Raw genomic sequence first — 25466 nt, forward strand, 5'->3', positions numbered from 1 at the left:
TTCTTGAGTTTGTAAGTAACACCCAGGGCTGTGGAGTCGGTAAGCCAAACCTCCGACTCCAGCTCCTCAATTTCCCTGGCTCAGACTCCACGGCTCAGACTCCACGGTGCAAACTCCATTGCTCAGACTCCACGGCTCAGACTCCACGGCTCAGACTCCACGGCTCAGACTCCACGGCTCAGACTCCATGGCCCTGGTCACTACTGAGCGTGTACATAAAGTGCAGCACAGATTCATCTCAACTAAAAGCCGAGATCCTCATCAGGAACAGAACAGACATTTATAGGACATTTCATAACTTTCCCGAATTCTTATGAAAACATTTACAGCACATCCTTCATTGTACTACTGTACCCAATTTATTATATATTTATATATATATATATATGTATCTTTTTTTTGTTACTTTTAATCATTTTTTTTTTACTGAGCCTCTTAAGCCTCTATTTTTGTGTTTTTTGTGTATTTTGTGGCATGCACACAATCTTGTTTTGTGAATAACTGGATCAGAGCTGGATACTGTTTTTTTTCTTTTTTTATCTGCATAGTTCGGTTCTTTGAGGCAGCTTTACAGTTTTCCCTGCATTGTTTAAACTCTGAGGTTAAGCTCAGAGGTCTCAATGCCGACATTATATTCCACAGAATGGTGTTTGTTATTTTGTAAAAGTTTAAGCTTCACATTTAGGTCTTTCCCATCATGGTAAATATTAATGTTGTGCCAAACATTAACATAGCCAGGCAATTTGTTTTGGGAAAAGTACTATTTCTTGGGATCCAGGCCCGCGCTTAAGTCTGTAACTCTGTTTTTACTTTGTTTGAAAAAAAAAAAAAAGATTATAAGCTTTACTGACTTATTGCTGTTGCACTAAATCTAAAAGTTAAAAAAATACTGTTTCAATATGAAATGGTTTGTCTTGGATCAGCATTTATTACCTTTCCACAGGATCAGACCCCATTCATTACAAATATAGGGGTCCGGTGTCCCCCATGAGAAAGGAGAGGTAATGCACATTTGTGCCCACTCCGTTCTTTTTTTATGGGTGGGGTGTGGCAGTTACACATGCACACTACCTTTCCATTGACATGGTACTTTGGGACCCCCGGTCACTGTCTTCATTTACTGTCTGTGGGAATTGTGGTCACCCATGGACATCACGACTACCATAGTAGACCCATAGGAGAGGAAGGATGTCACGGGTGTGTCAGGTGTGACAGACAGTCGCTCTGGATCCGGCTGTAGAAGGTCACTGTGCTTGGCATTGCAGACACCTTCTTGATCCTCTCATCTCTAGTATAGTTATATCCGTCTTCCTTTAGGACTCAGCAGCGACCTACACTTTCTGCTGTTGATTGACACACCCTTGCTTGGTAGTTAAAAACTCTCAGTTTCTCCAGAGAGTCGCCGGTGATAGTTCTATAGGGAAGTCAGAGTGATATTAGATCTGCCTAGGGGTCTCCACTCCCCCTTTCCCTAGTTGTTGGGCTCCCTTCTCCTCTTCCCATCATTGTGCACTTAGTCTTTTCCTCACCTTGCATGACAAAGCAGCATGGGTCACACATGCGCATTACTGTCACATGAGGCGCACAGTACTGACTGACCCCCTTTATCAGGATCTGGGGGGGGTTACTTTGAATAGGTAATAAACACCGGTTTACCTAGTCATTATGATTGATGACTCTTCAAAGCTTTAAGCTGCCCATCTCTGGGTAATTCCCATTCCGGTAACTGGGCAGGGTTACATTTCTGGTACATGCTGGTTAGAAGTTATCCAAAGGGACTGATATTCTATAAAGGCTCTGTTGAGTTGAAAGAGGTCCGGCCACCACTAGTGACTTGTGAGCTAAGAAATTCTCCATGAAATAACAATGCTTGAGCATCTTTTATTAGAACTCTGCATTATGTTGATCCTCTGTTATTCCTCCTGAAAAAAATAAAATAAAACACAACTTGGCTTCCCAATTCCTTTTATCAATAGGGTATGTTCCTACACTGTCACACTTTATTGAACATTGTCAAGAGTATAAAGAGACACCTCTGTGATAGGGGGAATGTTCACACTGAGTTGTCAATTTATTCAGACATTTCCAAGAGAAATAACAGTGAGTTGTAGGAGAAGCTGTATACTAAGAGTATGTACATACTAGTTTACATATCATTGGGGAGATGACAGGTATTCTTAAAAAAAATAAATAATGATTAAAATGAGCACTAGCGGTGCCTTAGGCTGTCTTCCCACGATGAGTTTTTGTTGAGTTTTTTACGCTACATATTTTTTAAAAAATGCAAGTAACCTAAATGGTGCAGAAAATTTGCAACATCAAAAACTCACCAAAAGCTCATCGTAGGAACGTAGCTTGGTGATAAGATAACTAAGGACACGTTCACACTATCAGTATTTTTGTTAGTATTTTACATCAGTATTTATAATCCAAAATCAGGAGCGGAACAATCAGAGGAAAAGTATACTAGAAGCACTTCACCACATCTGTATTTATCACCCACTCCTGGTTTTGGTTTACAAATACTGATGTAAAATACTGATCAAATATTGAATGTGTGAACATGGCCGAAGAGTTGTTTTTACTCCTGTCTAGCGCTTTGTGTCCTTTCTGTGTCTCAAACTTACAGATGAGTTTGATTGTTTTTGCAAACAAGTCTCTTCCTCTTTTGTAGTTGTGGTTTTTTTTTTTCATTTTTACCTTCGCTAGAAGCATCATACACACGAGCTCAGTGAGTTGTGAAATGTTTATTTCTAAGATAAGATTTCTGGATAAAGTGAGATTTTTCTGAGAACACGAGATTGGGCTCAATTCTGCTAGTAACATAAATTTTAAATTAGTGAAAATTAATGAATAGAAACAGAACAGAGTCAGCTCACCCACATAGAAGTCCGAGGCTCGCAAACAGCAGTGCCGCAGGGTCAAAGATGAAGGAAGAATTATTCCAGCGTCAGGATCTTCTTAAAAACTTGACATTTATTAGGTAAGTTAAAACATATCATGGTGAATCACAACCAAGCAAGGAAATATTAGCATGGCAAACGTGTTTCAGACAGTGCATCTCTAATCATTGCAATTACAGACACATGGTCAGAAACCCGTTTGCCACGCTAATATTTCCTTGCTTGGTTGTGATTCAATGTGATATTTTTTAACTTACCTAATGAACTTCAAGTTTTTAAGACAATCCTGACGTTGAAATAATTTTTCCTTGAACTGAAAAGTAATGGGTACATACTAGGCAACCTGTTTGTCAGCAGATCAGGTAGTCCCCAGTGAGTTCTTTCGCAAAAGGAAGTCACAATGTTTTTTATCATAACACTGCAGGAAGAAAAAAAAACATGATATCTAGAAGAGTCATTGAGCAATACTAATGAACCGAACAACCGTGCCATCGAGAGTAATGAGGTCATTGAGCCTGGGCAAAGTATTAATATCATTAGTCCAATTTTACCATCCATTTGTGTATAATTCTGTTATTACTGCCATGTTCAGAGCCCTATGAACTTGTGTTGTAAGGTTCGGGAATATGCCTCTCTGCTACATATTATACCTTTGTGCGCCTCCGATTTTATACGTTTGCACATAGTTTTTTTTTCTTATAGATTCACATTAGTGTTTCTCTAAGGAGTATACATTTCTGACTGCCTCCTTAGGCACCAAACAAACATACTTTGAGTCCATATTTTTGCTGTGTCCTTGACCCCTTAGGATGCAGAATTTATATCCGTTGCCAGGATTTATCCTACTAGTTCATTCCAGTTATAACATAGGGATGTCATCGTTGAAATTCCCAGTTGTTTTCTTACAACACAATCCGACACTCCCTTCTTCATCAGAAAAAAAATGCAGGCTGACGCAAATGTCTGCTTATATAATTCGAAAGGCAGCTTTGATTTTTTTTCATGTTTGGTGAACATGAACATCTCCAGAGTTTGTTTCTTAGGATCCATGTAGCTGCTGTAAAACATAACTCTAAATACTGTTAAAGGGAATCTGTCAACAGGATTTCACCCCCCAAATTATTTCTATGTGCATGTAGCTCTTTCAAAGACAAGTCCAGGAATACCTTTACATGTTGTTCAGTTCCTTCCTCAATTACTGAGAAATCAGTGTTTGAATTGATATGCAAATGAGGCTATAGAACCATTTGTAGATCTGAAGCCTCTGTCACTCCAGCTCTAATCCTTGCTCAGCTCCACTTCCTCCTGTTTCCTGTTTGACTGAAACTGGGTATATATCTTGGGCAGATAGGATTGTGTATGTTGAAAAGCTCTAATCCCCGCCCACTGCCGACTCCTTCTCCTTGGGTGACGGCTCCTTTGTCTGATGTCCCACAGAATTGATGCTGTCAGTCAAGCAGGAGGAGGCAGTGCTTAGAGCTGGAGTGACAGAGGCTTCAGATCTACACTCTCATTTGCATATCAAACCGCTGATTTCTTAGTAATGGAGGAATGAACTGGCCATGTAAAGGTATTGCTGGATTTGTCTTTGAAAGAGCTACATGCGCATATAGTTTGTGGTATGAAATCCTGCTGACAGATTTCCTTTAACACTATCTTTGGCACGTTGTCCGTCCCCAAAATTATGTGATTATGTATAGAAAGTAGGATTATAAATGCAATCAGGAAATAAAAACAGATTAGAACAAAATAATTTGCATCAGTATCTAGTTATTGATTGAAATGCTTTGGACAGGGTATATTTTTTTGACCAATTTTAGAAAATTGCAGCAAAAAATATGTTTTTGCCACATGATGTCTGAATGTAGCCTAATTAGTAAAAAGATTATAGACACATTTCTTAAAGGGAATTTGTAAGTAGGATCAACTCCTAAGCGGTCTATATGGGCATGTACGGTAGGTCATAGGAAGCCGCATAATGTGATATCCTGATATCTGCAATCCAATGTCTTATTCCAGAGAAATTCACGTGTTTCTTACATGTAAATTACCTCTCCAGGCTATGGGGAGGACACTGCCTAGAAGATAATTCTGCCTCTAGATCTTATTATAAATAAAAGGAGGAGTTACCAGAGTGAGACAAGTAACTAATAGAACAGTAAAAATTAAATTTGTCTTCTGGCAAACACATTTTTTGCAGCTCTCTGAGCTCTGCTGTATTGCAACTATATAGCAACCCTGTCTGCCTGTGAGATGGAAGCTGAGAGCAACCTGCAGATGTGTCAGGTATAATTACACACAACTCAGCAGTGAGATCAGGAGAGCAGCCATTACACATCTCACTCGTATCTTCCCTTCATGTAAAGTAATCTCTGGAGGCAGAGTTATCTTCCAGGCAGCGTCCTCCCCATAGCCTGGAAGAGGTAATTTTATAAAGTGATAAAAGTTGATTTATCCACAATAAGGCATCTGATATGAGGCATTCAAGTGTTACTCTCCTCAGCAGTCTGTAACCTATATGTCCATATTAATAGTTTAGATAGGTCAAATGTGGTGACAGATTCCCTTTAACAAAATAGAGGTCCCTTTTGTAATGTTTGAAATGCTTGGAACATGGAACAATTGTACTGTAGATCTGTCAGCAGGGCAATTGTTTTTGTTTAGTCTCACCTGGTGAGGTGGTTCCTCCAATCCCAAGGTCCGGGTGGGAACATGGGCCACGGGTATCGGGGCAGCAGGCTGGTGAGGCATGTGGGACACGGGAGTAGGAGCACTGGAGGCTTCAGGCAGGATGGAGACTGGGAAGCAGATAGTAGAAGCGCTGGAGGCCACAGGCAGGCAGGAGACTGGGAAGCAGATAGTAGAAGCACTGGAGGCTGCAGGCAGGAGACTTGGAAGCAGATAGTAGAAGCACTGGAGGCCGCAGGCAGGAGACTGGGTAGATAGTAGAAGCACTGGAGGCTCCAGGCAGGAAGGAGAATGGGAAGCAGATAGTAGAAGCACTGGAGGCCACAGGCAGGCAGGAGACTGGGAAGCAGATAGTAGAAGCACTGGAGGCCACAGGCAGGCAGGAGACTGGGAAGCAGATAGTAGAAGCACTGGAGACCACAGGCAGGCAGGAGACTGGGAAGCAGATAGTAGAAGCACTGGAGGCCACAGGTAGACAGGACTCTGGGAGGCAGGTAGCAGAAGTACTGGAGGCCGCAGGTAGACAGGACTCTGGTAGGCAAGTAGCAGAGGTACTGGAGGCTGCAGGCAACCAAGACTCAGGAACAGTAAAAATGTTAATATGGTAGGCCTTATATAGGCCCTGGCAGGCGATCACATGGGAGAAGTCAGGCCACCTGCAAAGCCCGACGTGGAACATACCAGAGTCCAGAAAACCGGCCTGAGGGGAGCAAAGCCCAGATCCAGGTGTGTAACAGTTTTGTATTTAAACCCCCTGCACAAACCTTCACAATAAAATCAAAATCCTCCTACATCTAAAGGCAACATTTCTGATAATTGCATTATATTTAAGCAATTCCCTGGTAGATTTTCTTTTTATTTATCCAATTATTCATAACATAGATGTTGGATTCTGTCTTCGTTTTGTATGCGTCATCTACAGTCAGTGAAGGAATTGAAGAAGTACTTCTGCCTATTGCCAATACGCTGCATGATCTCATTCTCCTCAGGGCCTCAGATAATATTAAGTGTCTAGTCTGGTCATAATTTTGCTGAAATATTTGATATTGAGAAATCTTTGTTAGGTGCTGCATTTATGGTGAATAGTAAACTTCTAAGCTAAGCCGAATTATCCCCAGACCTCCCCCACAGGACGTTAGCTCAGAATGTCATTATTCACTAACTTCTAGTTACACTTTCCCTCACTGCTTTGTCTTCCTGTATAAAGTTTATAATGATGTCATCAACCTGAAAATACTTGTCTTGTAAGTTCCAGACTGACATTCTTCTTCACTTGGGGCGTACTTCATTTAGTGTAGTACAGAACTTACCAAGTGTGTTCCTCTATGGCTGAATTTATGTTAATATAAAAATATAGTACAATATCCACAATGCCTTAGTGCAAGGTCGGGCTTCAGTATTAAGGCCGCAAGAGGGGCCCCTCATCTAAGCATACAGAACAGGTGCATATGGCCTTCAGCTGCACCTACCCTCTGCTGGCCCTCATAGACCCTGTTGTTGCGGGGGCTCATTATCGTGTTAATGTCTGGTTGCATCGGAGAATGACAGGTTGAAAAATCAAAGGATTAAGGGCAGTCTTATTGCAATGTGCAAATATAGGAAGGGACACTACAGAGATATTTTTACACCTAGGCCTGCAATGGTGATAAGGGGGTATCCTCTACGTCTAGAAGAAAGAAGGTTTATAAGTAATTCTTTACTGTAAGAGCAGGAAGACTGCGGACTCTTTACTGTACAAGCAGTGAGATTATGGAATTCTCTGACACATGATATTGTAATGGTCGATTCACTAAACAAATTCCAAGAGGGCCTGGATATCCTTCTTGATGAATATAATATTCCAAGTTACGGTATTAGATTTTGGAGATGGGACGTTGATTCAGTCTGATTGCCATGATTGGATTGAAGAAGGATTTTTTTCCCTAACATGGAGCAATTAGCATCTGCCTCATGTTTTTTTCTTTTTACCTTCCTCTGTATCAACATGTTAGGTCAAAGGTTGAACTTGATGGACGATGACAAATAATTAAAAAAAAATGATGGTGTTTGAAATGCAGAAGTGAAAAATTAAAACAAAATGCTTCATCCTGAATGCTCAAACAGGCAACAGGTTGAATTATTAAAGGGTTTCTCCAGGACTATTTTATTTTTTTACTGTGAACCTAAAAACTAACAAACAGGTAGCTGCTAACAAAGGCTACTATCTGCCTGTTATACCCGGCGCGTCACTGACCAATCCTGGAGGCGATTCAACTGCTTCATTTCAACAGAGCAGCTCTTATTTTTCCAGGCTGCTCTGTCGATGGGTTGTGACCGCCGACGTCATGCTGATTGACAGCTGGCTCCCCGCAGCTAGGCAGCAGGGAGATGGCTGTCAATCAGCAAGAAGTCGGCAGACACCCTCCATCAACAGAGTAGAGAGGAAGAGAAAGCACTGCTCTGTTGACATGACGCTCTGTTGACGCCTCTGAATTGCTGGCAGGAGTGGTCTGTGTTAGCAACTACCTTCCTGTTAGTTCTTAGGCCTGTAATAAAAGAATTAAATAGTCCTGGATAACCTCTTTAATGTGGACTTGTCACTTGCCATTAATATGTAATTGATTTACTTGGTGTAAATACTGCTGTTCTCCTGGATCTGGCATAGTTTTAGGTTGCTGTTTTTGTTTGTTTTTTATATTTTTTTGTACTGCAACTCTTTGTTTCTGAGATATGGCCCATTTTTCCCTGTATGTAAATCTGGTCTTGTTAGTCAAGGGAGGGTGAGTCTCTTAAAAACGCCAACAGTGAAGAGTTGAGAACCTCACCCAGTTATCTATAAACTATATATAGGGGAATAGAGAGAAGCAGCAACAAAAAAAATCAATACTATGTATAACACATACATAGCCTCCGTTCCCGGGTCTGAAACCGGCAAATCCTCGCACAGTGCGTGTGCTGGGGGGATTGATAAGTCTGCAGTCACAAAGAATGACTGCAGACTTATCGGTTCGGACCGGACAACCCCTTTAAGTATGAAGGAAAGCAGTTTATTAACATTCCTCCTGCCAATAGGTCAAATTGCTACTTTACCCATACACCTGGCAATAAATGCGGGACAAAATATCGTCAGGGGAGTTCCCATTCGACCTTGAATTATAAGTAGTATTTTTTTTCTTCTTTCTGTTTGCCTTATTAGCTAACACACCGCAGAAGACGCCATCAGTGGCAATGGGGATTTCGATTTATGTAGTTCTTTCAATAACAATCTTGGTCCCAATAGACTGAATTCATATATTTTCATTGTTGGTTACATCCCATAACAGATTGGATTCCCCAGAAATGTCTCTTATTTGCTGCATTTCCCCTTTTTAGTCTTTTCAGTATAAAGTGACTAAAGATCTATTTGCAGTAGTTCAGCGCTGCCCTGGGGAGGTTACTTTCTGCACACATCTTGGGCATATACTAAAATTAGAAACATTTCAAGTAGCGCTAATATGTTTTTGAGGGGTTTTTTTGCCTTTACCACTTAAAGAACCATTTTTCCACATCAGTCAACATGTTGAAGACCACAGTAAGCTGACAATTGTACGATGTAAAAAGCGAAGCTGTAGTATCTCAGAATAACATACCGGAGAATCTCAGCCGTGTAGGAAATGCTTGTCATGACCACACAGTGAAATCTGGAAAATAGTCTCGTCCCTTCAAAACATTCCCAACTTTTAGGTAATTGAGTAGGCCAAGAAAACATTTTTTGTCTCCTACAAACTTCCTCTGGTCTTCTTTTCCAGTAATGTATTTGGCAGTGAAGTCTCCATTTACTCCCTGTAGGATGGCATTTAATGCAAGAACAGTTGCATTCATGGTCGTTTGACTGTTAAAGTTTTATCTTTTTTTTTTTTTATCTTGAAAATATTAAACTTTGCTCGTGTTTCTGTTTCTAATAATCCACGTTGGCCATCCGAAGTTCCTAATCACTAAAAGGCGACGTTCACATGACATATTTTTGGTCCAAGTGTTGTCTGTGAAAAAATCTTATTCCATAGGGCTGTTCAGATGACAGTTTTTATCACATGGACCAAATGTCCAAGTGAAAAAAAATCACAGCATGCACTGATCTTCTCCGTATTTTGGATGAGACTCGCCTATTCATGTCTATGGGTGCACAAAAGAAAACTTGGATCTCATACAGATCACCCATATAGCATCTGATTTTTACAGATGCATTGCAAGTTTTTCACTTAAACTATTTGTTGTAAATTTTAATGACTGATGATGTATAAAAATTGATGCTGTATGCAGGGGTGTACATAGAAGTCATGGGGCCCCATAGCAGAAGCTCTAATTGCCCCCCCCCCCCACAAAAAATAAATATTTGTCTGTGTCACAGAAGAGCAGATCTCATAACTTTCCAGCCTTTACATAGTAATTTACCTCCTTCTGAAGTCGTAGATTCCTCCTTCATTGCCCCCATAAAGTATGATGCCAACAAAAGTGCCCCCCAAACAGTATGATACCCCTATGGTGCATTCCTCCACATGCACAGTATAATGACCCTATTGTACCCCACTTCAACTCCCACGGCAAAGTATGGTGACCCTAACACAGTATAATCCCCCAACTGTGAACCCCACAGAGCCCTCCATACACTCTCATGGCCCCCAGACAGCCCTCCAAACAGTATAATGGCCCCCACACAGCCCTCCAAACAGTATAATGACCCCACACAAACCTTCACACTGTATAATTGCTTTCATACAGTATAATGGCCCCCCACATAGCCCTCAAAATATTATAATGGCCCCACATAGCCTTCCATATAGTATAATGCACCACCAATAATCTTCCATATAGTATAATGATCCCCCCATAAACCTCCATATAGTATAATGCGCCCAACATAATCCACCATATAGTATAATGAACTTCCCATGGTCCTCCATAGAATATTATGCACTCCCCATAGTCCTCCATACAGTATATTACACACCCCATAGGGTAAAATGCAGCCCCCATATAGTATAATGCACGCCACAGTCCTGCAGTATTATGGGCACTACGTACTCACTGATTTTAAAATACCGTATATATTTTAAATAAGCCGACCCGAATATAAGACGAGGCCCCTAATTTTACCACATAAAAATGGGAAAACCTATTGACTTGAGTATAAGCCTAGGGTGGGAAATGCAGCAGCTACTGGTAAATTTCCCCATCCTCGTATGTGTGGCTCCCACAATCCCTGGTGTGTGTGGCCCCCTCAATCCCACAATACCTGGTATGTGTGGCCCCCTCAATCCCACAATCCCTGGTATGTGTGGCCTCCTCAATCCCCCAATCCTGGTATGTGTGGCCTCCTCAATCCCCCATTCCTGGTATGAGTGGCCTCCTCAATCCCCAAATCCTGGTATGTGTGGCCTCCTCAATCCCCAAATCCTGGTATGTGTGGCCTCCTCAATCCCCAAATCCTGGTATGTGTGGCCTCCTCAACCCCTCAATCCTGGTATGTGTGGCCTCCTCAATCCCCAAATCCTGGTATGTGTGGCCTCCTCAATCCCCAAATCCTGGTATGTGTGGCCTCCTCAATCCCCCAATCCTGGTATGTGTTGCCTCCTCAACCCCCCCAATCCTGGTATGTGTGGCCTCCTCAATCCAGAAATCCTGGTATGTGTGGCCTCCTCAATCCACAAATCCTGGTATGTGTGGCCTCCTCAATCCCCAAATCCTGGTATGTGTGGCCTCCTCAATCCCCAAATCCTGGTATGTGTGGCCTCCTCAATCCCCAAATCCTGGTATGTGTGGCCTCCTCAATCCCCAAATCCTGGTATGTGTGGCCTCCTCAACCCCCCAATCCTGGTATGTGTTGCCTCCTCAACCCCCCCAATCCTGGTATGTGTGGCCTCCTCAATCCCCAAATCCTGGTATGTGTGGCCTCCTCAATCCCCAAATCCTGGTATGTGTGGCCTCCTCAATCCCCAAATCCTGGTATGTGTGGCCTCCTCAATCCCCAAATCCTGGTATTTGTGGCCTCCTCAATCCCCAAATCCTGGTATGTGTGGCCTCCTCAATCCCCAAATCCTGGTATGTGTGGCCTCCTCAACCCCTCAATCCTGGTATGTGTGGCCTCCTCAATCCCCAAATCCTGGTATGTGTGGCCTCCTCAACCCCCCAATCCTGGTATGTGTGGCCTCCTCAATCCCCAATCCTGGTATGTGTGGCCTCCTCAATCCCTAAATCCTGGTATATGTGGCCTCCTCAACCCTCCAATACTGGTATGTGTGGCCTCCTCAACCCCCCAATCCTGGTATGTGTGGCCTCCTCAATCCCCCATTCCTGGTATGTGTGGCCTCCTCAACCCCCCAATCCTGGTATGTGTGGCCTCCTCAATCCCCCATTCCTGGTATGTATGGCCTCCTCAATCCCCCATTCCTGGTATGTGTGGCCCGCTAAACCCCCCAATCCTGGTATGTGTGGCCTCCTCAACCCCCCAATCCTGGTATGTGTGGCCTCCTCAACCCCCCAATCCTGGTATGTGTGGCCTCCTCAATCCCCAAATCCAGGTATGTGTGGCCTCCTCAATCGCCAAATCCTGGTATGTGTGGCCTCCTCAATCCCCCATTCCTGGTATGTGTGGCCTCCTCAATCCCCCATTCCTGGTATGTGTGGCCTCCTCAATCCCCCAATCCTGGTATGTGTGGCCTCCTCAATCCCCCATTCCTGGTATGTGTGGCCTCCTCAATCCCCCATTCCTGGTATGTGTGGCCTCCTCAATCCAAGTATCCTGGTATGTGTGGCTTCCTCATCCCCCCAATCACTGCACACATAAAACAATAAACACTTATACTCACCTTCCTTCCTTACCTCTGCTCCAGCGCTGAGTCCTGTCTGCAGCAGCTCATGTCGGCATCTGAGCTGCGTGCGCTCTCAGAAGCCGAGGTGAGCTGCTGCCGGCACATTCACTCCTCTCCACGCCGGGACTATGGGCGTGGAGAAGCGTGAATATGCTTTCTCTTTAGCTGCGGGCACTGACAGCAGGAGCCAGGGCTCAGCGCTCCTCCGTGCCCGCTACTAAAGAGAATGAATATTCCGTCTTCTCCACGCCCATAGGAGTGGAGAAGAGGGAATATTCATGTCCCTTTAGCAGCGAGCACACGTGATAGCTGCAGCAGCGGCTACTGCTTGTGCCCCGCTCCTCCACTGCCGCAACCCGCTCCTCTGCCGCCGCAACCTCCTACTCACCTATCCTCCTGGTTCCCACGCTGCTTGGGGCCCTCACGGGCCCCCTCTGGCCACGGGCTCCATAGCAGTGGCGTGGTCTGACGCCATTGGCGGTACGTCACTGGCTGTATGGATGACAATAGAGATGAAAAATTGTCCGTTTGTTTAATATCAAAATCGTTTGATTTTTTTTAAACGCTCATGTGAAATTATCCAAACCGTAATGCTACTCCATCATTCCATGTCTAACACTTTTCTCAAGCCTTGCAACATGACTAATGCCCCTTATACATGGGCCGATCGTTGGTCGTTAAATGGCCTGTTTAGACAGGCTGATGAACATTCTGCATGGTCAGAGCAATCACTAAAATGATCATTGTGCACCCATTTGTATTATGTTGTTATGTCCTCTTCTGTTTACACAGGATGAGGTACTGACGATGACATTGATTTTTAAACAGCCAAAAAAAGAGAATATCTCTAACTGTATCCAATCCAACAAGAACAATTACGGATATTACATAAACATATAAGTATCGCCAGTCAGGGGTGATAGAGATGCCAAAGACACAAAGGGGTTAACTAGAAAAGTAGAACATTTTTATTAGATGAATAAATAAATTACAATTCCGCACAAAAAGGCTGGAATAGCATGAAGTAAGAAGAGAAGCACGATTAAAAACCTAATATGGGAAAGGGTGGAAAAATTCCCATATCAAAAAGAGACACCCAAATCCCTTGTAATATGAGCTCCTTACAAGGTAACACGCCTAATACCCCTACAAGGATATAATTGATGTTTCAGGTATAAAATATAACAGTAGGGGGAACCAACAGAAGACCAATATAATGGATTAAAAGTTATAAGCAACTGTGGCATTTAAATTGGTCCATAGTCCATAGACCCAAGAATTCAATACAGACAACATTGGCCAATTATCATAATAAGGCATTTGGACCCTAGCCCTATAGATCAGTTTAAACACATGGCAATGATTACCTTGAGACATGGTGTCAAATTGTGCAGGAGCACACGAGGGATGGTGCAAAAAGCCTCGACGCGCGTTTCACTTGCTTGGCTTCGTCAGGAGGCGTCCCCCCCCCCTACTGTTATATATTATATGTGAAACATCAGTTATATCCTTGTAGGGGTATTAGGCATGTTACCTTGTAAGGAGCTCACATTATAAGGGATTTGGGTGTCTCTTTTTTATATGGGAATTTTTCTACCCTTTCCCATATTGAGTATTTTATTGTGCTTCTCTTCTTACTCCATGCTATTCCAGTCTTTTTGTATGTAATTGTAATTATTTTTTTCATCTAATAAAAATCTTCTACTTTTCTAGTTAACCCCTTTGTTTCTTTGGCATCTCTATCACCCCTGACTGGCGATACTTATATATTTATGTAATATCTGTAATTGTTCTTGCTGGGTTGGATATAGTTAGAGATAGTCTCTTTTTTCAGTTGTATACTTAGGTTCAGGGGGATGTCCCACTTCGTTTAGTGGAATTTTCTATAGGTTTAGACATTGATTTTTTAAGCCAGCTTAAAAATCATCAAACCCGGTGAACGAGTAATTTGTTGCTTCTTCGGGTGGTTGCTGGTCAGTCTGTGCAAATAGACAGGAATGAACTTTCCTGCAAACTCTTGTTTCTTTATTTTTGGCTCATCTAAATGGGCCATAAGGATAAAAGCCAAGCAAGAAACCCAGCTACAGAATTTTATTTCTGGGAACTTATTGGATGATACTGTATATAATCAAAGTTAAAGGTCCACTACCTTTTTAATAAGACCATTTTTTTAGTAAGTAATCCATATTGTCAAATAAAAATAACATATACTCCCCTCTTGCACCGGCCCGTCACTGTTCCAGCCCCCCAACATAACTATGTCACGTGAGCCCTGCAGCCAGTCAGTGTCCAGAATTCAGCTTCTGCGCACTTAATTCCCTGTAGTGATGTGGTTTAACAATGCCATACATGCCCTGGTAGACCCGGTGCCGACATCACTGGAAACAGTGCCGATGCATGAGTGTATGTTATTTATATTTTACAAAGGGGAGTACCTATTTTAAAAAGGGGTTGTCTAGGTAGTGGACAATCCCTTTAATATATTAGGGCGCTAGCCATTTTTCTGTCGAGATGGTGCTAATTTTAATGGCAGATAGCTCCTTGACTCATCTACAATATGGACGATCACCCAGAGTTGCACTTAATCATATCAACAATTTTACCGGCAAGGCTCTATGGGAAAAATTATGCAAATTAGCTTTCCTCGAGAAGGAAGAAAACTTTATCTAGTGCCACCTGCTGGAGGAAGCTATCTAAAATATCTAATACCCTTTGCATACTGTAAGGGTATGGCCAGATGGTGTGGCAACCAACGTGAATGAAGCTCCGCGTACCCACACAGGGTCAATGGTCACATGATTGCGACACATTATTGTGCTGCAATTGGTCATAGCAGTTGGTGAAAGTATGGCCATACCCTAAGACTTCATTGGATCTCCCCTGTAAAAACCACTACACCCCCCCCCCCCCGTGCTAAAACATTGATACTACAGGATTTATATGTTCACCAAGGTCCTCACTATAGTGATATCTTATTTTGGTGCTTTTCAGTATTTCAATGTTTCATGTCTTAGATTCCTTTATGTCTTTCTTAGTTTTCTTAGTTGTGTGTGTATGATAGTGAAACTTTGTGAACCATTATACCTTGCTCATGTTTGTGCTATTGAAGATAGTATTTTTTTTTTCAGTGCAATGCTCCTTTTTTGCCTGACAGTAGGTAATTGAAGTCCAAAGTTAGGTAATATGGCCATACAGGTCTTTTTCACCTTTTTGCTGTTGTCCCAAGAATTCTCTTTTATCAAATAATGCCATTTAAAGCATTAAAACTATTAGTAAAGGCCAGAAATGAATAGTGATCTAAGCAGGCAGGTGTACCGGCCCTGGCTTACCCTGCACAAAGCATGCGCTAGATTGCACCAAAGTGCACTGTATGCTGCTGTGAGAGCGATGGCCATAGTATTCATATGTATCGGTTATCATCATATATTTATTTATCCACCAATATCTGCCATGTAAATACTATATACCGAGATCATTTAGTCACAGCTGTCTCATATTAACTAGCGAGCGGCACAGAGCCAATCAGGAGAGCAATTTGCAGGGATGTAACTGGAGAGAGTGAAAAAATATTTGGTTACACAGTATAGCAATAACTCAGTAATGTCAATCGATATACAGTGGGTACAGAAAGTATTCAGACCCCTTTCAATTTTTCACTCTTTGTTTCATTGCAGCCATTTGGAAAATTCTAAAAAGTTCATTTTTTTCTCATTAAAGTACACTCTGCACCCCATCTTGACTGAAAAAAACAGAAATGTAGAAATTTTTGCAAATTTATTAAAAAAGAAAAACTGAAATATCACATGGTCATAAGTATTCAGACCCTTTGCTCAGTATTGAGTAGAAGAACCCTTTTGAGTTAGTACAGCCATGAATCTTCTTGGGAATGATGCAACAAGTTTTTCACACCTGGATTTGGGGATCCTCTGCCATTCTTCCTTGCAGATCCTCTCCAGTTCCGTCAGGTTGGAAGGTGAACCTTTGGCCAAGTCTAAGGTCCAGAGCACTCTGGAAGAGGTTTTCATCCAGGATATCTCTGTACTTGGCCGCATTCATGTTCCATTCAATTGCAACCATTTGTCCTGTCCCTGAAGCTGAATGCTGCCACCACCATGTTTCACTGTTGGGATTGTATTGGGCAGGTGATGAGCAGTACCTGGTTTTCTCCACACATACCTCTTAGAATTATCACCAAAAAGGTCTATCTTCGTCTCATCAGACCAGAGAATCTTATTTCTCATAGTCTGGGAGTCCTTCATGTGTTTTTGAGAAAACTCTATGCAGGCTTTCATATGTCTTGCACTGAGGAGAGGCTTCCGTCGGGCCACTCTGCCATAAAGGCCCGACTGGTGGAGTGCTGCAGTGATAGTTGACTTTGTGGAACTTTCTCCCATCTCCCTACTGCATCTCTGGAGCTCAGCCACAGTGATCTTGGGGTTCTTCTTTACCTCTCTCACCAAGGCTCTTCTACCACGATTGCTCAGTTTGGCTGGACGGCAAGGTCTAGGAAGACTTCTGGTGGTCCTAAACTTCTTCCATTTAAGGATTATGGAGGCCACTGTGCTCTTAGGAACCTTGAGTAATGCATAAATTCTTTTGTAACCTTGGCCAGATCTGTGCTTTGCCACAATTCTGTCTCTGAGCTCCTTGGGCAGTTCCTTTGAGCTTATGATTTTCTTTTGGTCTGACATGCACTGTGAGCTGTGAGGTCTTATATAGACAGCTGTGTGCCTTTCCAAATCAAGTTCTATCAGTTTAATTAAACACAGCTGGACTCCAATGAAGGAGTAAAACCATCTCAAGTTGGATCACAAGGAAATGGACAGCATGTGACTTAAATATGAGTGTCTGAGCAAATATGATATTTGATATGATATAGCATGTGATATTTCAGTTTTTCTTTTTTAATAAATTTGCAAAAATTTCTACATTCTGTTTTTTTTCAGTCAAGATGGGGTGCAGAGTGTACTTTAATGAGAAAAAAATGAACTTTTTAGAATTTACCAAATGGCTGCAATGAAACAAAGAGTAAAAATTTTAAAGGGGTCTGAATATTTTCCGTACCCACTGTATCTACATTGTAATAAGATCACCCCTAAACCGTATTTTTTCCAAAGTGAATAATCCCAAATTTGATAACCAGTATTTGCTTTGCTATCCAGCTCAGCTTTGTCCTTCTTACACAGAGTATCCATGCCGATTAGAGGTGCGTGGCCTCCCTCAATGCAAATGTATTGAGCAAAGCCTGACACGTCTAGTCGGAATTTGGTCAGAAGTATGCAAATTGCATACATGCGGTCACGCGCCCGCTGCTCCCAGCGCATGCAGTGTGTGCACTGTGAGGATTTACAAGTCTACAGTCACATAGAGTGACTGCAGACTTGTACCGTAAGGCCTGATAAATCCTTTAAGACTACAGACGATTATACCAGTACAATAATGCTAAGAACATGTTGGCTGCTAAAAGTAGAAATTAACCTCCCAACACCCACTCCCAATCCACAATTCCCCCACATCCTGCAAATTCTACATAAATGCACTCAACTACGCTATGTAAAGTGCTCTTTTATATATAGACTCCTTGGATTTCAGCCGTAGCTTTCCTCTGTTTAAAAATAAACTATTTATACCGTACCTAGGGTTAATTTTCCTTTAAGTCTTTTTGTGTCTTGATGTATGAAGGCCGTGACTTATTGTCCCCTTATTCTAAATTCAGCCCTGAGTGGGAGCTATATTTTGCTTAGTAACGACTGTGCCATTTGAAATCACTTACCCACAAAGAAACTCCAGTGTTATCTCCCTGGCCGGCAGGATATGTGTACGTAATTGCAGACAGGAAACCCCAATGCTGGGACTGCTGCAAAGCCATCTGATCCTTAGCAGGCTGAATGGAAATTATGCCGAGGGTTATGCCTCAGCCGTTTCCCTTGCGATGAATGAATCTTAAAGAAAACTGCAGCTGCGAGCTCTATAGCCCTCTGTAGTAAAGACACATGCGAGCTCATATGTAACCACTTTATTTAATTATTTGATGGTGAGGAGATGCACAAAATGTTTTTGTATATATAAATATTTATATATATATATTTTTTTTTTTACAAATTTGATCTGAAATTTTTGAAACTTTTTTTGTAGACGGTATGCTTAAAGGGGTATTCCCATCTCCAAGATCCTATCCCAATATGTAGTAGGTGTAATAATAATAATATTAGCAAATACCTCCAATTAGAAATGTAGTATAGTATTTTTGATTTGCTATGTCTCTTTCCTCATGTGCAGGCAATACAGGACCTTAGGTATCCATGGTTACGTCCACTGATAAAGTGACAGTTAGCTAGCTGCTAGTGTTCGTAACCGTGGATACCTAAGGTCCTGTATTGCCTGCACATGAGGTAAGTGGCATAGCAAATCAAAAATACTATACTATATTCCTAATTGGAGGCATTTGCTAATATTATTATTATTACACCTAGTACATATTGGGATAGGATCTTGGAGATGGGAATACCCCTTTAAGGGTTTATCCGAGACTTTAACATTGATGGCTTATCCTTAACATCAATGTCTGATCGGTGAGGGTGTGACATCCGGCCGATCAGATGTTCCCGATGTTCCCGATGTTGACAGCGGTTGGACCTGCTCAGTTACAGAGCTGCACAGCTCCATCAACAGTGGCGGATGTGCAGTACCCAACCCCTATACAGTTGATGGAGCTGGTGTCACACCCCTACCGATCAGACATTGATGACCTATCCTAAGGATAGACCATCAGTGTTAAAGTCCTGGACCACCCCTTTAAGCCTAGATTTAAAGGCACTGTGTTCAAGATGACCTTTGATACATTTGCTACTATGTCCTTGTACAGTTGCATTTGCCTGCCATTAAAGCAGTTGTCTAGTTTAAAGGGATTTTCTAATTTCGGAAAACCATTGGCTCTGGGCTGCAGTTTTTGTTTTACTCACCTGTGTTTTACTTACCTTTCTGGCTCCAGTGCTGAATCTCTGCCGCTGCTACTGGCATCTGTTATTGTCTGCAGCGCTGACGTCACATCGACTGTACTGCGGCCAATCATTGAGCTCAGCAGCTGTGCCCGAGTTGATGGCACGAGCACTCCGAGCGCTGAGCTCACTTATGGCTGAGTTATTTCTCTGAGTAGGAAGTGCATATGAGTAACCGCTCCTACCGCCATCCTGTTATGTAATACACCTTGTTGTACCTGGCTATTATCTGCTGTTCTCTTGGCTGATAGGATTGTGTCACATCTATTTACACTTACAAGGAAGTAGTGAGTGAGCAGTTCACCCTTGCTATGCTGCGTCCATGCATTTTGTACAGTATTCTGCAACCAAGAGAACACTAGTAACGCTCAATATAAAATATACAAAGGTTATTTTGTCTCATACACAGTGAGACTTCTCCAAGAGACCACCTCTTAGATAAGACCACCCTCTGAGACGACCACATCAAATTTCATTGGAATTTGCTCCTCTCAAAGAGGTTTAAATGCAATCTGTCTCCAGGTTTTTGCTATGTAATTTGAGAGCAGTGTGAGGTAGGGGCAGATCTAGTAGTTCTCTAAATGTTGAGCTCTGCATAACCCCGCCCACAGCACTGATTGGCAGCTTTCTGGGTACACTGTGCATAGGCAGAAAGCTGGCAATCAGCGGTGGGGGTGGGGTTATACAGAGCAGAAGGACTACATGACATGAGACAACCAGTCCTCTAGTGATCATTTCCTGCTGATAAAACACTGAGTTTTTCTTTTGTAATGGTTTCATTAGACCTAAGGGTAAAAAGCAAGCAAAAGTCACTATTCAGTATGTGCTAGGCACACAATTAATCTGCAAGCCCCAGTATTTCAGCTTTAAGTACTTCTTCCATAATTATACTTTAATGTGAAATCAGAGTAATTAGCTTGGACTTACTGGAGTAAATGGTTTCTGTGGTTACAGCATTAGTATTGCGCTGCTGAGAAATTACCGTTTTCATTTATATGCAAATGCTACATTAAGTGCTCTGGGTGTGACCGGGCACTTTCTGAGCTTCTGTGTCCCAAACTTGTGCAGGAATAAGATGCATAGGTGGTGCACACCACTGAATGAATTCGGCCCATTTTATTGGCACTTTTAATGAATTTATCAGGCAGTCATCATGTCCTATCCTGCCCCAGTTTTGCAAACTTTGGCAGAGCTGACTGTAAGTTGAGTTCCAAAAGGCCAAAAATTTTTTTGTGTGTTGTGCAAAAATGTTGCAACTTTTTAAAGTGCTGTAAACACTTTGATAAAACTGGACTGGGAAAATCTTCTTGTAACTGATAGCAGAGAGCCCTTACTTTTTCATGTGTGTATTTCACCTTCATGTATTGTTTGAAGGAAGATGAAATCTTTACTATTTTCAACTCGCAAGTTGACAGCGGGATCCTAGCCAAAGAACACCTCATTTATGGATGTCTAGAAAATCCGTCCCTTACTAGTTGTTATGTCACAGGAGTTTATCTGGCTGAAGCCCACGTTTGATGTCACTGCAGAAAGTCTTACAGAAACGTGGTTGTGATGCTACAGAAGCTTATCTTAATGAAAACTACTAGTAACGTCACAGAGGCTTTCCTGACTCAAACCCCCTTATGATGTCTCCGCAAACTACCCGTGTGAGACCTACTTGATGTCACAACAACTGTCACATATTGACATGCAGTGATTTTACTCGTGCCATCACAACAGCTTATCTGATAAAAAAAAATATTGACAGGAACATTTACTCAGGCTCGGACTGGCCTACCGGGGAGCAGGAAAATCCTGCGGTGGGCCGCTGTGAGTTCTGATGAGCAATGCTATTGCACTTAACTTTTTCTGCAAATAATAAAACATCATCTAATTGTTCAGTAAAAAGGATAGCCAAATTAATATTACATAGAAGCAAAAATAAATTTGCATACTAGGGTCAGGTCATTTTTGCATGTAGCTGAACAGTGGGCCCCATGAGTCAATGTTGTTGGTGGGCCTTTGCCAGCCCAGTCCGACACTGCATTTACTATATATCTCAGTAGCTCACACAGGATAAACATCAACAACAGGGGTATGGGCCCCGTCATTTCCACAGATGTGGTAGCTATAAACACCCTCATTCATTGCACTCCAGTAAATTGCTACTGGTGTTCAAAGCAATACCATACCAAGTACCATTATAGGGTCCCTCAATGCAAATTAAGACCTCTCAGATCTGCACACAATTTGCTGAAATTATGTCAAGCTAACACACACATGTCAAGCTACGGCCCGTGGGCCAAATCTGGGTGGTTTTATTTGGCCCTCGACACCAGAACCACCACCCCTATGTGGTTATTGTTGCCATTATTCTGTATGGAGGACTATGTGGGGCCCATTATTATGTATGGAGGACTATGTGGAGACCATTATACTGTATGGAGGACTATGTGGGGCCCATTATTCTGTATGGAGGACTATGTGGAGCCCATTATTCTGTATGGAGGACTATGTGGGGCCCATTATTCTGTATGGAGTACTATGTGGGGCCATTATTCTGTATGGAGGACTATGTGGGGCCCATTATTCTGTATGGAGGACTATGTGGAACCCATTATTCTGTATGGAGGACTATGTGGGGCCCATTATTCTGTATGGAGGACTATGTGGGGCCCATTATTCTGTATGGAGGACTATATGGGGCCCATTTTTCTGTATGGAGGACTATGTGGGGCCCATTATTCTGTATGGGGGACTATGTGGGGCCATTATTCTGTATGGAGGACTATGTGGGGCCCATTATTCTGTATGGAGGACTATGTGGGGCCCATTATTCTGTATGGAGGACTATGTGGGGCCCATTATTCTGTATGGAGGACTATGTGGGGCCCATTATACTGTATGGAGGACTATGTGGGGCCCATTATTCTGTATGGAGGACTATGTGGGGCCCATTATTCTGTATGGAGGACTATGTGGGGCCATTATTCTGTATGGAGGACTATGTGGGGCCCATTATTCTGTATGGAGTACTATGTGGGGCCCATATTCTGTATGGAGGACTATGTGGGGCCATTATTCTGTATGGAGGACTATGTGGGGCCCATTATACTGTATGGAGGACTATGTGGGGCCCATTATACTGTATGGAGGACTATGTGGGGCCCATTATTCTGTATGGAGGACTATGTGGGGCCCATTATTCTGTATGGAGGACTATGTGGGGCCCATTATTCTGTATGGAGGATTATGTGGGGCCCATTATTCTGTATGGAGGACTATGTGGGGCCATTCTGTATGGAGGACTATGTGAGGCCATTCTGTATGGAGAACTATGTGGGGCCCATTATACTGTGTACCGATTGGGCCGTGACTTTGTCCAAGTTTTTTATTTTGGCCCTCTGTGTGTTTCTGTTTGACATCCCTGTGCTAACAAGTGTCCTAAACACTTTTCTAATCTAATACCAGTAGTTTTAATCTGGATTCTTAAACCTCATTCAGACAACAGAGATTTTTCATGTACATAAAAAAGTGTTGTCAGTGTGTCAGTTTTTTTACCATCAGTGTTTCATCAGTAATTTTCACGTATGGAAAAATAAATCAATAAACTATACAGCTTCTCCTATCTATTACAATGTTAATCATGAAGAGCACACAGGTGGTACACTGATGCCATCCCTGTGCTGTCTGTTATTTTCACGGACCCATTGACTTGTATTGGTAATTTTGATCCATGATGCACATTAAAAATGGACGTGCGTGTGATTTTTTTGCACACACAGTGTTCGTAAAAAAACATGCAAATGTGAACAGCTCCATAGATTATAATGGGTACATATCCTACCAGTGAAACACAGATGTTTGAATGAGGCATAAAGGGTTAGCGATGCAAAATATGGATATGGTGGATAAATAACATAGCAGAGGTAAAGAAGCTGAGACATTCTGGCTCTATATAGATGTGTGCCTGTATAACTGGCTATTTTATATCTTTTTCTTTTAGGACTCGTACATGAGTTTTTGAATTGAATATCATTAGTTCTGATGGTATGTAAAGCTGTTCAGTAATACATATTTTACATTCTGCAAGAGCCGTATCCTAGTGTTATGTGTTCTGCTCATTTTCCTGTGTTTGTGTCTGCTTTTGTTCACCCGCATACACAGGACTCCCGTATCCCTCTCTCTCCAGTCCTCACGCTGCTTCCTGGCCAACTCTCAGTATAAAGCAGTGACAGGAAGGACACCTATACATTTCCTTGGTAAGCAGTGTGCGCTGCTGGATACGTTTTCTCTTTTGTAACGATTTTGTGGAAAACCTTGTTTGAGACTAAACACTAGAATTGTCTCTGGTTCTGATGATAAACAGACAGGCGCACAGTCGTAGGCCCCAGTTCATCAAACAGTTTTCGTCCTAGAATTCTGACTTAGAACTGTTTGAAATTTTGCAACTTCTGCCGTTTTATGACAGTCCTGGCCAGCTCCGACCAGCTCCAATATTATGCAATGTCGCAATTGTATGATGCAACGTCCGGCATTTTTACGAGCATCCTGGCCATCTTCGACAACATGCTAGAAAGTGGGTAGAGCTTCATGGGGAAGGAGTGTGGCAAATTCATCCTAATTTACATCAGAAAAGTGGCATAAATTACAACAAAAAGTAATCTCCTGACTGGAGAACATTTCTTGTGGTGGCACACGGTTGCTGAAAGATGCTTCAAATTCAAAAAGATCAACTAGCCATTTAATGAATTTGGCGCTTCCCTGTCCAGCGCATTGTTCATGGCGTACAAAACGCCTGTCTAGATGAATCAGGGCCATAGTGTGAATGTTATAACTGTGCAATGAGCATTTCTTATACTGCTGAACGAGTCCTAAACAGTCCAAATTACTAGAAAGTCACAGGCTGGTTGCCCGTAGATGTGATTCTCATCATTAAAAGTTCTGACCTAACTAAAGGATAGGTGATGGGTGATGACTTGTGGAGTAACTCCAGTGGGAGTTTGATCTCTGGGATGTCCACCAATACTGAGAACCAAGCTCCAAAATGCTCCATCAAGGTGAAGCCATGGCCTCTGCTGTGCGCCAGCGCTCCATCCATTGGGATCACGTCGTTATCTCCATGGGACTGCTGTAGATACTGGAGTGCCCACCAGTTGGACTCCCACCAAGCCACAAGTTATCAGCTATCTTTTGGAAAGGTGATAATCTTTTCTGACCAGAAAACCCACTAAGGCCAGTAGCATCTGTAGAGATTAATGGAGTTGCATAATTTGTGATACCTACTGCGAGTTTTAAGTCTTATAGTACAAATTTTATTCATGAATTGTAATTCCCATACACTGGATGTATGACATAGGATTCAGGTCAATGAAATACATTATGGGTAGTAAATATAGAACCTACTCTGCGGTCATGTAAATCCTGACATTAGATCAGTCCAGAAAATTCCGTGTGAAAGTAAGGACATCTTAGTCAACCATCTACTAGTACTTCCTCTTTATGGATCCACTTTCTGTATTTCGGTACATGGATGTGGTATTGAACTTGCCATATGACTTCTTTATTCTCCCCAGGTGAATTTTGTTCTATTTTTTCTTGTCTAGATGCTGCGGAATAACCACGCAGCTTCCGCCTTCATTTTATGCAAATGAGCGGCACGATTTTTTTGTTTTCACATGCAGACTTTCCTCATAGAGGTTAATCTATGGGGAAAATCCACATTCAGATCCGCAAGAGAAATTGGCATACTGCGGGTCTGAAAGACGCTCCGCATGTCAGTTTGCGCCGGTGATCCGCAGGTGTACAGAGACGTATAGTGGACATGGGATTTCTAGAAATCCCACCCACTATGCTGTAACATCTGGACGCTGTGGGTTTGACGCTGCATAACACGCAGCGTCAAATTCGCAGCGGCTCCGGACCGTAGGCACATAACCTTAAGCTCCACGTGCTTTTTACAAAAGTGCTAAGGTCAGTGCATATTTGGAAAAAGTTGCAACATTTTTGCACAAATTCAACTTGAATAATAAATTCCCTCTGATTAGTGATTCAGGTCCATATATGTC

The 25466-nt window shown here is 42.3% G+C and overlaps 1 protein-coding gene across 3 annotated transcripts in view; it reads left to right on the plus strand.

Annotated features, from left to right (window-relative positions):
- The window catches only part of LOC141265107 (mitogen-activated protein kinase kinase kinase 3-like), a 165260-nt gene that overhangs the window by 21291 nt on the left and 118503 nt on the right, over positions 1 to 25466 (plus strand). The window contains exon 1 of one of the 3 annotated variants that reach the window (XM_073677764.1): positions 23642 to 23660. The exons of the other annotated variants lie outside the window; for them this stretch is intronic. The gene's annotated coding sequence lies outside the window, so the exon portion shown is untranslated. Of the gene's footprint in view, positions 1 to 23641; positions 23661 to 25466 lie in introns of those variants that run through there. 3 annotated transcript variants of the gene reach the window in all.

Source organism: Phyllobates terribilis, unplaced genomic scaffold (assembly GCF_046119375.1).
Source record: "Phyllobates terribilis strain yellow unplaced genomic scaffold, ASM4611937v1 Scaffold_4__5_contigs__length_816908805, whole genome shotgun sequence".
NCBI classification, from domain to species: Eukaryota; Metazoa; Chordata; class Amphibia; order Anura; family Dendrobatidae; genus Phyllobates; species Phyllobates terribilis.